Source organism: Zonotrichia leucophrys, chromosome 25, assembly GCF_028769735.1.
Source record: "Zonotrichia leucophrys gambelii isolate GWCS_2022_RI chromosome 25, RI_Zleu_2.0, whole genome shotgun sequence".
NCBI lineage: Eukaryota > Metazoa > Chordata > Aves > Passeriformes > Passerellidae > Zonotrichia > Zonotrichia leucophrys.
In genome coordinates, this window is record NC_088194.1 from 1,160,535 (window position 1) to 1,176,106 (window position 15,572).

The 15,572-nt window shown below is 55.1% G+C and overlaps 1 protein-coding gene across 7 annotated transcripts in view; it reads right to left on the reverse strand.

Annotated features, from left to right (window-relative positions):
* Positions 1–15,572, reverse strand: part of MEF2D (myocyte enhancer factor 2D) — a 100,275-nt gene that overhangs the window by 57,829 nt on the left and 26,874 nt on the right. For 4 of the 7 annotated variants that reach the window (XM_064732719.1, XM_064732725.1, XM_064732721.1 and 1 more), the window contains exon 2: positions 15,186–15,254. The exons of 1 other annotated variant lie outside the window; for it this stretch is intronic. The gene's annotated coding sequence lies outside the window, so the exon portion shown is untranslated. Of the gene's footprint in view, positions 1–11,967; positions 11,985–12,446; positions 12,465–15,185; positions 15,255–15,572 lie in introns of those variants that run through there. 2 more of the 7 variants (XM_064732722.1, XM_064732724.1) reach the window with 2 other exon arrangements.

Genomic DNA, 15,572 nt, shown 5'->3' on the forward strand with positions numbered 1-15,572 from the left:
AACAGGTCCAGGGCAACGAGGACATCCCCGGCTGCAAGGAAACTTGCAAAAGGAGCTTCAAAGGACATTTGAAGGTTGGGAAAAGAAGAAAAATGCTGCCCTGTGAACACACAGCTCATCTTATGGAGGCACAGCAAGTCCCAGTTTGGAGGGAGAAATGCAGGTGACAGGCATGGCAGAGCACAGCCCAAGGCAGCAGCTGCTCCCCCAGGCACCCAATGCTCTCACTGAGGGACCAACCCATCTTTTACCCAAGAAAACACAACCCCAAAATGTGTTTTTCCTTAACAGGCCCCATCAATTCAAGGTCTGGTTGAGAGTAAAGAGAGGCTCCTCTCTGCCACAGGAACTGAATTCATGGACCCAAGCCCCAAACACACTTTGGGGGGTGTCAGGTTTATCCACAGACAGAAATGACAGCAATAAAATGTCCCAGTCTTGCAGCTTCTCCGTGGGAAAAAGGTCATGGCAAGGGAGCTCCAGCACACAGCCAGGCGGGTACAAGGCGGTACAGAACTGTAGAATGGTCAAATTCTTAAAGCTCACCTCATCCCATCTCTGTCACCCACTCACAGGGACAAATTTCTTCCCATCCAACCCTGTCCTTGCTCCATCACTCCAGGTCCTTGTCCCAGGTCCCTCTCCAGCTCTCCTGGAGCCCCTTCACACAATGGAAGGAGCCCCAAGGTGTCCCCAGACCCCCCTACAGCCCCAGCTCCCCCAGCCTGGCCCAGAGCAGAGGGGACCCAGCCCTCAGAGCATCTCCATGGTCTGTTCTGGACTCACTCCAGGACATTTGTGCTCCTCCTCCTGAGCTGGAGGCAGCACTGCAGGGCTGTCTCACCAGAGAGGGGCAGAGGGGCACAGTCCTGGCCCCTCACAAGCTGTGGGATCAGCTGGGCACATCAGTGGCTCTGCCAGCACTGCCAGCTGGGCCATGTCCATCCCCTTGTCCACACCGAGTCATCCTGTCTGTCCAGTGAGGCAGGAGAGCCCAGGTGAGGATGCAAACTGAGCTGGCCTGCAGTGGGAGTGAATTACAGCACACTGAGCCCCTCACTGTCCCTGTTGGGAGGGGGACAGGGCAGGGAGGAGGACGAAACCATGTTTGGAGGTGGCAATGGTGCTTTAGAGGTGGCAGTGATGCCCCTGAGGTGGCAGTGGTGCTTTGGAGGTGGCAGTGCTGCTGTGGAGGTGGCAGTGGTGCTCCTGAGGTGGCAGTGATGCTTTGGGGGTGGCAGTGGTGCTTTGGGGGTGGCAGTGGTGCTTTGGGGGTGGCAGTGATGCCCCTGAGGTGGCAGTGGTGCTTTGGGGGTGGCAGTGGTGCTTTAGAGGTGGCAGTGATGCCCCTGAGGCGGCAGTGGTGCTTTGGGTGTGGCAGCAGTACTTTGGGGGTGGCAATGATGGTTTGGGGGTGGCAGTGATGCCCCTGATGTGGCAGTGATGCTTTGGAGGTGGCAGTGGTGCTTTGGAGGTGGCAGTGGTGCTTTGGAGGTGGCAGTGGTGCTTTGGGGGTGGCAGTGATGCCCCTGATGTGGCAGTGGTGCTTTGGGGGTGGCAGTGATGCTGTGGAGGTGGCAGTGGTGCTCCTGAGGTGGCAGTGATGCTTTGGGGGTGGCAGTGATGCCCCTGAGGTGGCAGTGATGGTTTGGGGGTGGCAATGATGCTTTGGAGGTGGCAGTGGTGCCCCTGAGGTGGCAGTGATGCCCCCGAGGTGGCAGTGGTGCTTTGGAGGTGGCAGTGATGGTTTGGGGTAGCAGTGGTGCCCCTGATGTGGCAGTGATGGTTTGGGGTGGCAGTGATGGTTTGGGGGTGGCAGTGGTGCTTTGGAGGTGGCAGTGATGCCCCTGAGGTGGCAGCAGCAGCTGCTGCATCTCTCCTGCCACAGAGCTGCAGTTTTTACCAGAAGCAGCTGCATGGGGAGGTGAGGTGGCCCCAGTGCCCCAGCAGCCCCCAGCCCAGCTGAGACCCCTCCACCTGCTGCCAACAGCCCCAAAAGCAGCTGCAAATAAAGAGCAGCTGCTGCTGAGGTCTCTGAGCCTCACCTTGAGGACAGCAAGTCCTGCCAAAGAGCAAAGTCACCTCCCCACCCATGGCCAGGGCTGGATCCCATCCCTTCAGGACATGGATTTAGCTCAAGTCACCTCTTGAACCCGCCTGTTTAACTGCAGTTCTTGCCTTCCTGTTTCCTTTCTTGCTGCCTCTTGTGAGCTAATTGTTGTTTTTTTAACATATCCTCCATGCTGACACCAAGGACTTTTAGTTTCCTTCTGTGTGGTTTGTGGATCAGCAGGACTGACTTCCTTCTCCTTTGCAAAGCCCCTTCCCTAAAACACACACAGCCAGAGCTCGTGTTAACGCTGCTCTTCCTCTCTGGCAAAGCCCCTGGCACGGTGCTGCTCTGCTGTGCCATGGGGACACTGCTGCCAGGGCAATGTGGCACCCAGGAGGGATGCAGCACCCGGGCAGGGTAGCAGGGGAGGTGCCAGCGAGTCCCCAGCACCCTGAGGGACTCCAACTCAGCCAGCTTTGCATTGTTTAGCACCTCTTTATCTCCAAACCGAGATAAAAACCGCACAAACACGCTCGAGTCTCCTCCAAAGCTTCTATTCTGGTTTCAGGATGATGCTATCTGGGTTCCTGTGTCGAACCTCCAGATGCAGGCAGGGGGAGGGGAGAGGAAGGCGCCCGAAACGCGGCTCCAGAGCAAAGCTCCTGCTCAGAAACTGCAGCTGCCTGACCCTGCCCGGGGCCAAATCCCACTGGGCACGCAGGTGCCAGCCCAGTGCTGAGCTGCCAACCCCGCTGCACCCATGGCAGGGCTCAGATTTCCTGGGATGGGCAGCCAAGGCAGCTGCAGGTAGCTCAGGGGAGCAGCAGCGAGGCTGGATTCAGCCAGGCCCCCAAGGAATTGGGAAGACACACACACATCTATTCCTGACCCAGATTCAGCATTCTCTGAAGAAAAGCAGATGCCAAGCGTGCAACCAGCTCTGCTGAGCTGTAACAAAACCTCACATGGTGCCAAGGCTGGCACAGGCTGAGGCAAAGCACAGCCCTGGCACTGGAGAACTACTGGGGTTTGCTGAGCAAGGGGGGGTTAAAGAGAGGATTTGGGGGAAATTATTAAACTGGGGTTGATCTTCTCTTCCCCCACATTGGGTGTGACAGTGTGGAGTCAGAAAATATCAGCACAAGGTGACAGTCCCAACATCAGCACAGGGTGACAGTGACAACATCGGCACAGGGTGACAGTGACAACACCAGCACAGGGTGACAGTGCCAACATCATCAGCACAAGGACTGCAAGAATCCCAAAACAACAACTAAATAAACTATTTAGTGCAATACAACAAAGGATGACAGTCCCACATCACCACAAAGATGACAGTCCCAACACCAGCACAGGGTGACAGTCCCAACATCAGCACAGGGTGACAGTGACAACACCAGCACAGGGTGACAGTCCCAACATCAGCACAGGGTGACAGTCCCAACATCAGCACAGGGTGACAGTCCCAGCATCAGCACAGGGTGACAGTGACAACATCAGCACAGGGTGACAGTCCCAACATCAGCACAGGGTGACAGTCCCACATCACCACAAAGATGACAGTCCCAACACGAGCACAGGGATGACAGTCCCAACACCAGCACAGGGTGACAGTCCCACATCAGCACAGGGTGACAGTGACAACATCAGCACAGGGTGACAGTCCCAACATCAGCACAAGAACTGGAGGCAGCCCCCAAAGCAGGAACCCTGGTGCCCCACAGCCCAGATCACAGTTTCATCCCACACCACAGGCAGCCAGGGATGCCAGCACATCCACAGCACATCCCAGACTGGTGACACGCTCTGCACAGGCAGGGTGACAGCCAGGGACCTTCTCTGCACTGCCAGCACAGCCAAAGACAGCAGAGGGGACACAGGGGACACAGGGAAAGGAGGATGGGCAGGAGCTGCACTGGCAAAGCCACAGCCCTGCCTGGTGCTGTCCAAAAGCCAACCAGGGAGCCCCCACCCAAGGTAAGGATCCAGTTTCAGGAGGGAAAAGCCTGTGGGATCAGGACAAGCAGGGACTTGCAGCCCCTCACACCACGTGGCTTCCCAGAGAGGCAGCTGATCCCCTCTCCTGGAGATGCTGCAGGGTCACTGCTGGGCTTGGAGTTAAACAGCAGGGCTTGGACAGCCCCCTGCTAAAGGACCTTCAGAGCACCCCGAGAACAGCAACCAAAGGCTGATGCAGCTGCCAGATTAAGCCTCATGACCTTGAGCAGTGACCTTGGTGGTGGCATCCTTGCAGCAGAGGTCACCCAGCACCCTGAGCCTGCCTGTGGTGTCCCAGGTGGCTCAGCAGCTTCCTCAGGTGTGCACATCCAGGCTGGGAACCCTGCACGCCCTGGGGGCACCCCAGTATGCACAGAGGGCACCACCTTCCCCAGTGGTACCAACTGCAGGCACAGGGCAGCCCTGCACCATCCCCATCCATCCTCCAGCTCCTTCTATCCTCACTCCCAGCCACCCTCAACCCCATTTACCCTCATCCTCATTTACCCTCATCCCCATTTACCCTCCATCCCCATTTACCCTCCATCCCCATTTACCCTCATCCCCATTTACCCTCCATCCCCATTTACCCTCCATCCCCATTTACCCTCCATCCCCATTTACCCTCCATCCCATTTACCCTCCATCCCCATTTACCCTCATCCCCATTTACCCTCATCCCCATTTACCCTCATCCCCATTTACCCTCCATCCTCATCCACCCTCCATCCCCACTTACCCTCATCCCCATTTACCCTCCATCCCCATTTACCCTCCATCCCATTTACCCTCCATCCCCATTTACCCTCATCCCCATTTACCCTCCATCCCATTTACCCTCATCCCCATTTACCCTCCATCCTCATTCACCCTCCATCCCATTTACCCTCCATCCCCAACCACTCCTGTTGGGGAAGATGAAACAGGAAAGCCTTATAAATATGATTGCCTGGCAAAAGATTTTGAGAATATGGAAACTATAAGTGAGATTGAAATGAAAGGAAGCTTTGAGATCCCTCAGTTACTGAACAACTGGAAAACAATGGTGTGGTCACTGAAGGTGATCCCCTTTTGATGGAACAACACCCTCTGCTTGCAGACAGGCCCAAGGCTCAGAGCAGACCCTACAGCTTGGCAGAAGGGGCCCAAAGAGGAATTTTTAGGCTTTAAAATGTAACACAGTGTGGTAATGTAATGATTCTTATAGGCTGTATAGAAATCCTATAGGATTTGTATATTGTACTAGATTGGTTAGTGAGAATTGGAATATTCAGCACAGAAGAAGATTTATTGTGCTGTAATGGGAACCTCGCTCTCTTACCCTTTTACTCTCTTATCCTTTTTACTCTCTTACCTTTTTTACTCCCTTACTCTCCTGTCCTCTCACCCTCTCTCCCCCTCTCTTCTCTCAGCCTGCTCTGAGCTGTGACTGCAGCTCCCAGCAGGGCCCTGCACTTGGCCCTCTGCAATAAACCCCAAATCCCAGCAGGGCCCTGCACTTGGCCCTTTGCAATAAACCCCAAATTCCACGCCCTGGCTGCAGAGATCTCTCGTATCCATCCATCCCGACCGTCCTACTCCCCATTGCTCCTCCACACTCCCATCCCAATCCACCTTCACACCCAGGGAGCAGCAGCCAGACCCCAAATCTGCTCCCTTCCCCCATATTCTCCATCTCTCACCATCTCCAGAGGCAGAGACTGGGGGGAATTTTTCCCTCTGCACTAAAGTAGGGTTTTCTAAATGATGGCAAGCAAGAGCCCATTATCCAGCTCTTGTTGCCCACCCCCACGGCTCCCTGCAGGGCATGAAATAACCACCTGCCAGCTCCCCAGAGCCCCTGAGCCTGGCAATGAGATCTCAGCTTCCCCTGTCACTATTGTCAGAGCAAAATTTAGATACCTGGTAATGAGGAGGTTTAATATGACAGATGAGAGGTTGACTCATTAAAAAAAAAAAGAGCGAGAAGGAGAGTGAGCTGAATTGGGGGTCGGATGCTGCTCTCAGTAAATCAGGAGCTGAATTCGGGGTTGGATGCTGCACTGGGTAAATCAGGAGCTGAATTTGGGTTCGATTCTGCACTCAGTAAATCAGGAGCTGAATTGGGGGTCAGATGCTGCTCTCAGTAAATCAGGAGCTGAATTTGGGGGTTGGATATTGGACTGGGTAAATCAGGAGCTGAATTTGGGGTTGGATATTGACTGGGTAAATCAGGAGCTGAATTTGGGGTTGGATATTGGACTGGGTAGATCAGGAGCTGAATTTGGGTTGGATGCTGCACTGGGAAAATCAGGAGCTGAATTCAGGGTTTATTCTGCTCTGGGTAAATCAGGAGCTGAATTCAGGGTTGGATGCTGCACTCAGTAAATCAGGAGCTGAATTTGGGGTTGGATTCTGCACTGGGTAAATCAGGAGCTGAATTCGGGGTTGGATGCTGCACTCAGTAAATCAGGAGCTGAATTGGGGTTGGATGCTGGACTGGGTAAATCAGGAGCTGAATTCAGGGTTGGATTCTGCACTGGGTAAATCAGGAGCTGAATTCAGGGTTGGATGCTGCACTGGGTAAATCAGGAGCTGAATTCAGGGTTTATTCTGCACTGGGTAAATCAGGAGCTGAATTCGGGGTTGGATGCTGCACTCAGTAAATCAGGAGCTGAATTTGGGGTCAGATGCTGCACAGGGTAAATCAGGAGCTGAATTCGGGGTTGGATTCTGCACTGGGTAAATCAGGAGCTGAATTCGGGGTTGGATTCTGCACTCAGTAAATCAGGAGCTGAATTCAGGGTTTATTCTGCACTGGGTAAATCAGGAGCTGAATTTGGGGTTGGATTCTGCACTCAGTAAATCAGGAGCTGAATTCAGGGTTGGATTCTGCACTCAGTAAATCAGGAGCTGAATTCAGGGTTGGATTTCACACTGGGTAAATCAGGAGCTGAATTCAGGGTTTATTCTGCACTGGGTAAATCAGGAGCTGAATTCTGGGTTGGATTCTGCACTCAGTAAATCAGGAGCTGAATTCAGGGTTTATTCTGCACTGGGTAAATCAGGAGCTGAATTCAGGGTTCGATTCTGCACTGGGTAAATCAGGAGCTGAATCCTAGGTTGGATACTGGACTGGGTACATCAGGAGCTGAATTCGGGGTCAGATGCTGCACTCAGTAAATCAGGAGGCTGTCACAGCTCAGCCTGCACTGGTGGGGAGCACGAGGAGCCCTGCACCCCAAACCAGCTCTGCACCCCAAACCAGCCCCACACTGGGCAATCTCACTGGTGCTGAGGCCACAGGGAGGAAATGGGAGCCATGGAGAGGGTGGACATGGCTGCAGTTTTTGGGGCCATGCAGTCCTGCTGTGGGGTGTGGGGAGAGCCCAGGAGAAGCTGGAATGTTTCACTCCGAGGGTTTTCCTCTCTCCATGAACCCCAGCAGCACCCCAACACTGCCTCCACCCTCCTTGGCAGCCCCATCCTGAGGGTGCACCCATGCCCAGTGCAGCCTCACCATGGGTCACATCACCACCGTGGTCACCAAGGACATTGAGGATTTGTCACCCAAAGGGGACAATCACTGCCTCCAGCTCCAGCACAAGGCAGGACCTCAGCACTGGGACCCACTGGGGCTCCCAGGGGCAGCTCAGCAGCACCAGGGCAAAGCAAATCCCTCCCTGCTGGGAATTTGGGGGCTCTCCATGAAGGGATTTCCTCCAGCAGCACAGGGGACAAACCTCTCTCCTCCTGGTGGGTTTTACCCAGGGGAAATCCCATCAGCCCCAACTGCAGCTCCAGGCCATCCAGACAGCAATGGAAACCCTCAACAGCCCCACAGGGCACAGCTGGGAGTGGAACTGTCCCAGGGGAACTCTGCTCTTCCCTCCTGTGTCACTGGGATGGGGACAGGGGAATGTCCTCAGCACCAGCCTGGCACATCCTCCTGCTCCTTGCCCAAGGGCACCGTGGCACAAATCATGAAATCCTAGAATGGTTTGGGTTGGGAGGAAACTTAAAACTCATCCCAACCTCTACCCCAGGCTGCTCCAAGCCCCATCCAACCTGGCCTTGGACACTTCCAGGGATCCATGGGCAGCCACAGCTTCTCTGGGCACCTGTGCCAGGGTCTCACCACCCTCACAGGGAAGAATTTCCTCTCAGTATCCCATCTATATTTCCATACTGGCACTGGGAAGCCATTCCCCATTGTCCTGTCATTCCAGGCCCTCATCCCTCCCCACCCAGATCCAAAGCCCCCCTCCAGCTCTCCTGAAGCCCCTTCAGGTGCTTGAAGGGGCTCTAAGGTCTCCCTGGAGCCTTCCAACAGCTCCAGCTCCCTCAGCCTCATCTCCAGCTCATCTCATCTCATCTCATCTCATCTCATCTCATCTCATCTCATCTCATCTCCATCCCCAGCCCAGACCAACTCTGTGCCCCATCCCCAGCTCTCCTGAAGACCCTTCAGGTGCTAGAAGGTGTTCCAAGGTCTCCCTTGAGCCTTCCAACAGCTCCAGCTCTCCCAGCTCATCTCCATCACCAGCCCAGACACATTTTCAGCCACTCTGTGCCCCATCCCCACCCAGAGCACCCCAGAGCAGCTCTGCAGACCCCCCAAAGCCCAGGGTGGGCTCAGCCTGGGAGCCAGGGCTGCCCAGAGGCTGGAGGTCCCCAGTGCCACCCCAGAACTCAGCCCTGGAGCACAATCCTCCCTCCCAGAGCACAACTCCCAAAGGCTCAGCCCCTTCCCAAAGGCCACCAAGATCGTTCAAACCAACCTCCCACAACCATTTCTTTGTTGGATTTGCACCCCCAAGCACTGGTGAGTAGCAGCCATGGTGCCCAAAGGCTGCTGATTTGATTTAATTTGCATAAACTGCTGATTGCATCCATGCCCAAGGCAACCACCACTTGTGTCAGGCCCCAATGCAGAGGCAGATGTTGCTCCTGCATTGTCCCAAATCAGGGTTTGCACATCTGGAGCTCCTGGGAGGAAGCACCAGGTTCCCCAGGGGCTGCAGGGTCCAGAATTCATCTGGGGTGCAGAGGAGCTGGTGAAATCAGGAGCCCTCAATGTGATCAGGAGACCTCAAGGTGATGGTGGTCACCAGAGGGACAAGAAGCAAAAGATCTTAATTTGTCCCTGATATGGCAATGCTAATTACTGTGAGGGTGATGCCACAGCAGAGCTCACTAGAAGGAGATTTGGATGGAAAAAATCTGGCCAACAGCAAGAGGAGCAGGCAGGACCAGGCAGGACCATGCTCCTGCCTCCATCCCCGCGCTCACACTGCACCATCACAGCTCCAAGCTGCCCCTGGCACTTCCACCCTGGAAACAAACCCACAAAAATCGTCATCCTGGCCATCTGTCTGTCTCAGAGGTGACATGGCCACCCATCTCTGCACATTCCCCAAAACCCATATTGGTCCATAGCCCCAGACTCTGCTCAGAGCCACACTACACCAGACACTGTGATTCCATTTAATAAATGAAACAAACCTAACATTGGGGCTGTAAAAGCACCAAAAACAGAGATCAAGGCCCTGGGAATGGGAACTTGTCTGAGGAGGAGCCACCAAAGCCCACCAGGAGGCACAGACCATGGTGTGGCTGCCACTGAGCCCCAGCCCAACTCGCTCTGAGCACACAGGAGGAACTGGGACAAGATGCCACATGGCAAAGACTGGTTTAACTTCCTCTTCTCCTGTGCTGCCTTGAAAACACAGTGTCTGCAACCCAGCCCATAAATAAACCAGCCACCAGCAGCACTCTGCTATCAGAGCCCAACAGGGCACCACTGGAGCATCCCAGGGTGACACAAACTCCAGGTCCCTCATCCCCCAGGATGTCCCCTGTGCCACAAAGGCTCTGCCATCAGCTGTACCCACTTGCACCCTGAGCCAGAGGGGTGAGAACCCAGCCCCAGCTCATCAGGCAGCTCAAATCCACCAGGACAGCTGGCTCTCAGCTGTTGCTGCTCACTCACAGCGCACACATTCCTGTCCCAGGCACACAAATCCTGTCCTGCTGCTCCCCCAGCACAGCAGTGAGGCCTTGAGCTCTGCTGACCCCACAGCAGCCCCTACAGACCTGGGTGATGGCTCCCACTGAGACAGATTCATCCAGAGCCCATCCCAGCACACAGGAACAGCATCCTGCCCCAAAAGGAGATTTTTAAGGCCAAATTCTGTGTTTCAGCAAGGGGGATTTAGGTGCCCAAGCAGCTGAGCCCTTCTCTTCAAAAGAGGGATGATGATTGTGGCCAGCCCTGGGGGTGTGGATGTTGCCCACAAGGACATCCCAGCAGAGCACGGAGGTGACACTCAGGAGGGCAATGGGAAATGCCAACATTTGGCACCTTCCACAAGCACCATCACATCCTGGTGTGGCACACTCCAAAATCTGTGCTGGAGAATCACTGGCACATGGCCATGGCTCAGGCCAAGGGCTTGTCATGGTTCTACCATGTTATCATGGCAGAAAAGCCATTGGGATGCTCCTGAAGAACACAGGAGATGGACAGGGCAGGTATTGTGAGTGCAGGAATGCCATGGAGAAACACCAGCCACAATTCCTCTTGGAAAAGGGAAAATACTGGGAAAGAAAATCAAACACCACAGATTTTTGTCAAAGGTGGGATGAGAAAAGGTAAGGCATGAATTTGTAGAAAGAAATGAAAATATTTCGATCATGATTTTTGCTGAAGGATGGGGATGTAAAAATGTATCAATGAAGAGTTGCCCAAATGGGTGGTTTGCCCAAAAGAGGAGGAGGAGGAGGAAAGGGCTCTGCAGCTGTTGTTCCCTTGGGACCCTGCAGTGCTTCCCAAACAAAGGAGACCACCCTGTGACACAAGGCAAGCAGAGGGGAGAACCCACCTCACGCAGCCAGCAATGGTAAAGGGCAGGGTTTAACCCAAAGCACAGCCAAAGTTTATCCTCCAGCCCCATCCATGAGCATCAGAGCTAGAGCAGCACATGCCTGGGAAGGGAAACACTTCTCCCTCCTCCCTCCCTCCCTCTTGGGAGGGAAACACTAAAAGCATTTCTGAAAGATCCCCTTCCTACAGGTTCTGCACCTTCATTCTCACAGACATGGATATGAACATTATCAGCATTATTAACAGTTATCCCATAGCAGCAACAGCATAAAAACCCTGAAAAAAGATTTTTCTAGGATGAGCCAAGCTCAGCCCTGGTCCCAACCCCACCACATCCATCCCCACCATATCCAACCCAGCCAGGCTGGGCTCTGGAGCAAAACAAACACTCAGGGAACAGTCAAGGGAGGAGAAGGAGCTGGACAGAGAGCCCCAGTGTGCACCTGGCCTGACACCATGCTGGTACCTGGCTCACCTCCGATGTGCCCGCAGCTCCAGCCCTGGCCGAAGGACCCAGCAGCAAGCAGGAAGGTGTTAAAGTCCCCAGGACCAACCTCTGAGGAACCACAATAAATAACCTCTGAGTAAACACAGCGGCTGCTCCCCATTCGCCTTCCTGTTTGCTTTCGCAGATCCGGGCTGGGACGTCCACTTCCAGCTGCTGGCCCCGGCCCGTCCCGGCGGAGCTCCCGGCGGAGCCCCGGCACAGACACCGGCACCGAACCGGCCCGGACAGGGGGCACGGCCTTCCCAAAGGGATTCATCCCCCGGGACACGCACTGATCCTGCCTCTGAGCCCGTTCCTGCTGCCTCTTCCTTCCTGGTCTATGTTTGTTTTGATTCCTCAAAGAGGAAATCCCAGCTCACCCACTCCCCATCAGGGAGCCATGCTCACCTCTGTGCCTCAGTTTCCCCCTCTCTCCCCTCCCTGCTCACCCAGCCCTGGAAAAAACAAAACACAACAAAAAAGCAACGGGTCCTGATTCCTGCTTTAAGGGCACTTCTGTGCTTTAGCACGAACACAAAGGAGAGGGAAAAAACAACAACTCACAGCGAGAATTTGTGTCAGGAGCAACAAGGGGGTCCGGGGCAAGCCCTCCCCTGGCAGAGCAGCGCCGACCGCGGAGGCTGACAATAGATAAGGGTCTAAATTCGGCGCTGGGCTCCGGCCCCGGGCTCTGTAAGGCGATCGGGGTGGGGGAGTGAGTGCCGAGCTGTTTATTTGGCTCCAAACTCCGCACCGACACTGCAGCGTCACCCGTGTTTAAAATAGGAAGGAACGAAAAGAAGGAGGGGGGAAAAATAAAAAAAAATAAAGAAACAAATAAAAAGGGAGAAAAGTGCACGCACGCGTTGAACAATAACAACAAAATAATATAAAAAAAATCAAGAGAAAAGGAGTCGGGGGAGGAGAGGGGGGGTAATAAAAGGAAACCCAGTTGGGCTGGCGAGCTTTAAAGCGACGCCTGCCTTATAAAAAAAGAAGTTGCTAATTTTAACTCTCCAGTGGAAAGAGTGAGAGGTACTTACAGGAGACAGGGTGGCTGCGTCCTTCTCCGCGGCCGCTGCGCGCTGAGGGCCGGCAGGAAGCGCCGGCCGGAGCCGCCATCCCCGAGCGCTGCCCCGGCCCCGAGCCCCGGCACCCCCAGGCAGCGCGGTGCTCTGAAGGGCACAGGCAGATGCGGAGGCAGCAGGAGGGGCTGCTGGAGCCCGCAGGGGGGAAGGGAGCGGCCGGAGCTTGCCAAAAAGCAGCGGCCGGGCTCGTTTCCTCCGGCAGCCCAAAGCCGGGCCCGGCCCGTGGCGAGCGGGCGCCGCAGGACCCCCGGGAGGCGTGAGGCAGCTGCTGGGTCAGATGACATTTCTGCGCCGACGTTTCTGACCAAGCTGGCTTTTCCCCAAAGGAAAAGGGCTTTGAAGACACGGTTTTATTCTCACCCCCCCTCCTCCCGCCAGTGGTAAAATAGCGGATGAGCTCAGAACCCAAAGCGCAGGGCAGTGCCGTGACCAGAGAAGGCCACCCGGCTCCACGGGGACTGCAAAGGTGACCTCCAACAGCTCAGCCACATTTCAGCTGCGGCAAACACAGCAGGCACCCACTGCCTCACCAAATTCAGTATTTCATATCCAAAAGGGTCAAGAGTGGGGATTTGGTTTCGTTGTGCCCGCTGTCTGGATTTTACAAGCTCTCCCTGGAGATGGGGATCTTGCAAAGAGATCCCACCAGGTGAGGTGGCACACTTACACCTCCAGGACAGTGGCAGCCTGAAAGTTGTGAACTCCAGTTGCCAATAAACCTCCAAGAGAACACAGGAAGGCCTCAGGCAGCAGAGGAACAGACCTGGTGACCCAAGGGCTCTTCCCAAGCAGCTGGAAATCAGCCTCAGGATGCAAAATCTCACTAGGAGACATCCCTGCATGCAGGGCTGGACACGTCATTTACTGAACGTGGCTGCAGCAAGACCAAGCCACCATCTTCAGGATGCAAAAGAGTGGACTCAATTAAGGTCACAGGCCCTAGCAGAAGATGGTTTGCCTGGCTGGCCTCAGACGGGGCTGGCCTCAGACAAATGCCTATTGATGGCAGGCAGCAATGCTGCACGTCCAGGACGTGGCTTCACCGGGATTGAATCGCCCGGTGCCGCCGTCACAGCTCCCGAGGCTGGATCAATACTGCTCCTCTAATTGCTCAGCTCCTGTCACTTGCACAGCCAAGGGGACAAGTCCTAAAGCAGTCCCCAGAGATGCTGTTCCAAATCCTCCTCCCCGAGCTGCTGCTTGGAGCGAGCGGTTCTGCAGTTGCAGCCATCACTGAACTGCTCCTCCTCGCTCAAAACTGTGTGCTGGCAGAACGAGGGCTCTGAGGGAGGACACTGCCAACCCAAACCCCAAGAATTTGTGTGAAACTAGAGAACAAGGAGCTGTTGTCACTGGTCAGAGCTGGGCAGTGATGAGGGGGAGAAGGCAGTGACAGACATCCTGCCACCGCCCACCTGCATCCGGGCTGGGGCACGGAATGTGCCCTGGCCTTGGGGTGTTTGGGAGCCAGGGAGGGTGCTGCCCTCCATGCACACCCCACAGCAGACAGACCCACTGCCCAACACTCCAGTAATCACTCACCACACCAAAACATGCTCCTCTTAGGTACTACTAATACTCATTTGGGCCCAGAGTGGATCAGAGCTGGTCCCACACCAGCCCCCAGAACGCTCCCAGAGCACTCAGACAGACCCAGCCAAGCCCTCAAACCTTCCTGTGCCCTGGCACACACCAAGCACCACTGAGCCACAGCAGGGCCCTGCTGCTGCACTCCCCTGGCCCAGCCTGGGCAGCTGCTCTTGGTTCCTATCAGCAGATGAAGCCCTTGGTGCTGACCTTGCAGAGGACACAGTGATGCTGCCCCCATCTCCCATCACCAGGCCTCCAAATAAATTACCTGCCCCCTTCTCCAGCACTAAAAGTCATCACAACCCCACAAAAGTGCTCGCTAAGCAGTCGTGACAGAGCCCCCTCCGCTCAGGAGCTAGGGGTGTATTATTTTTAAAAATCTTTCCTTTTATTGATTTCACTCTCAGGTACAGAAGATGCATTTCATGAAACCATCAAGCCCTCATAAAGCAGCCCGCAGTGGTGTCTGTACCACAACCTCACTGCAGACACAGGAGACACAAACATTTACTGTAAGAGCAATAAACAGGCCAAGAAGGTTGAAAAGGAAGAAACCCTGGACATGAGGCCCTCTCCCAGCAGCACCTTATTTTAGAGGAATGCAAGGGACAAAATAACAGCAGGCTTGGCCACAAGTCTTGTCCACACTGGGAGAAAACAGGGCAGAAAAAACCCTCCTTTGCACTGATACACAGGGCTGCATTGCAAAACACCCAGAGAACCCCAAATCAGTGCTGTGGCTACAGAGCTGTGCCAGCTGGGGAAGTGAAGGGGAAGATGGGCACTGGGGTACAGCAGTGTCACCCAGTGCTGGGCACCACCTCCCTGCCCTGCTCTGGGGGCTCTGCTGCCCATCCCACACATCAGAACCCCCGTGTGCAGAGCAGGTGAGGGGTGCACAGTGCAGCATCTGTGCCCTTCCTGCGCCAGCCCTCCCTGGAGCAGGGCTGCAGGGTCTGCTTGGCACCACTATGGTGCCAAGACCCTCGAGCTGCATCCTCTGTGGGACCCTGTGCAGCTCCCAGCCTGCAGCAGGGGACACACACAGGGCCAAGCAAACCCAAAGGGAAGGCAGGAACTCAGAGTTTGGGATTTGCCCCATACCTGCTATGCAGCCTCCTGCATCTTCTGCTCCTGGCAGGGATGAGCTGCAGCCACCGCTCCTCAATCCAACTGCAAAGACAAAGCAAGGAGCTGTCAGTGTGAGGGGACAGAGGTGGGGGCAGAGGCAAGGACAGGACTCCCCACGTGTCCCATCCAAGCACAGATGGAGGGAACAGTGAGGGGAGCCCAGTATCCCCTGCAGACCTGGCTGCAGGGTGCCCTCCTGCACTGCCCTGATCCTCAGCATTGCTGCAAGGGCCATGCAGGCTGGGCGGGACCTGCAGGGATCCAGGGAGCCCTGGGGCTGTGCAATGTGGAAAGCATCTCAGTGAGACCAGAGGGATAGAAATTAAAAGGAGTTCAGGAATGAAACAAATCATAACCCAA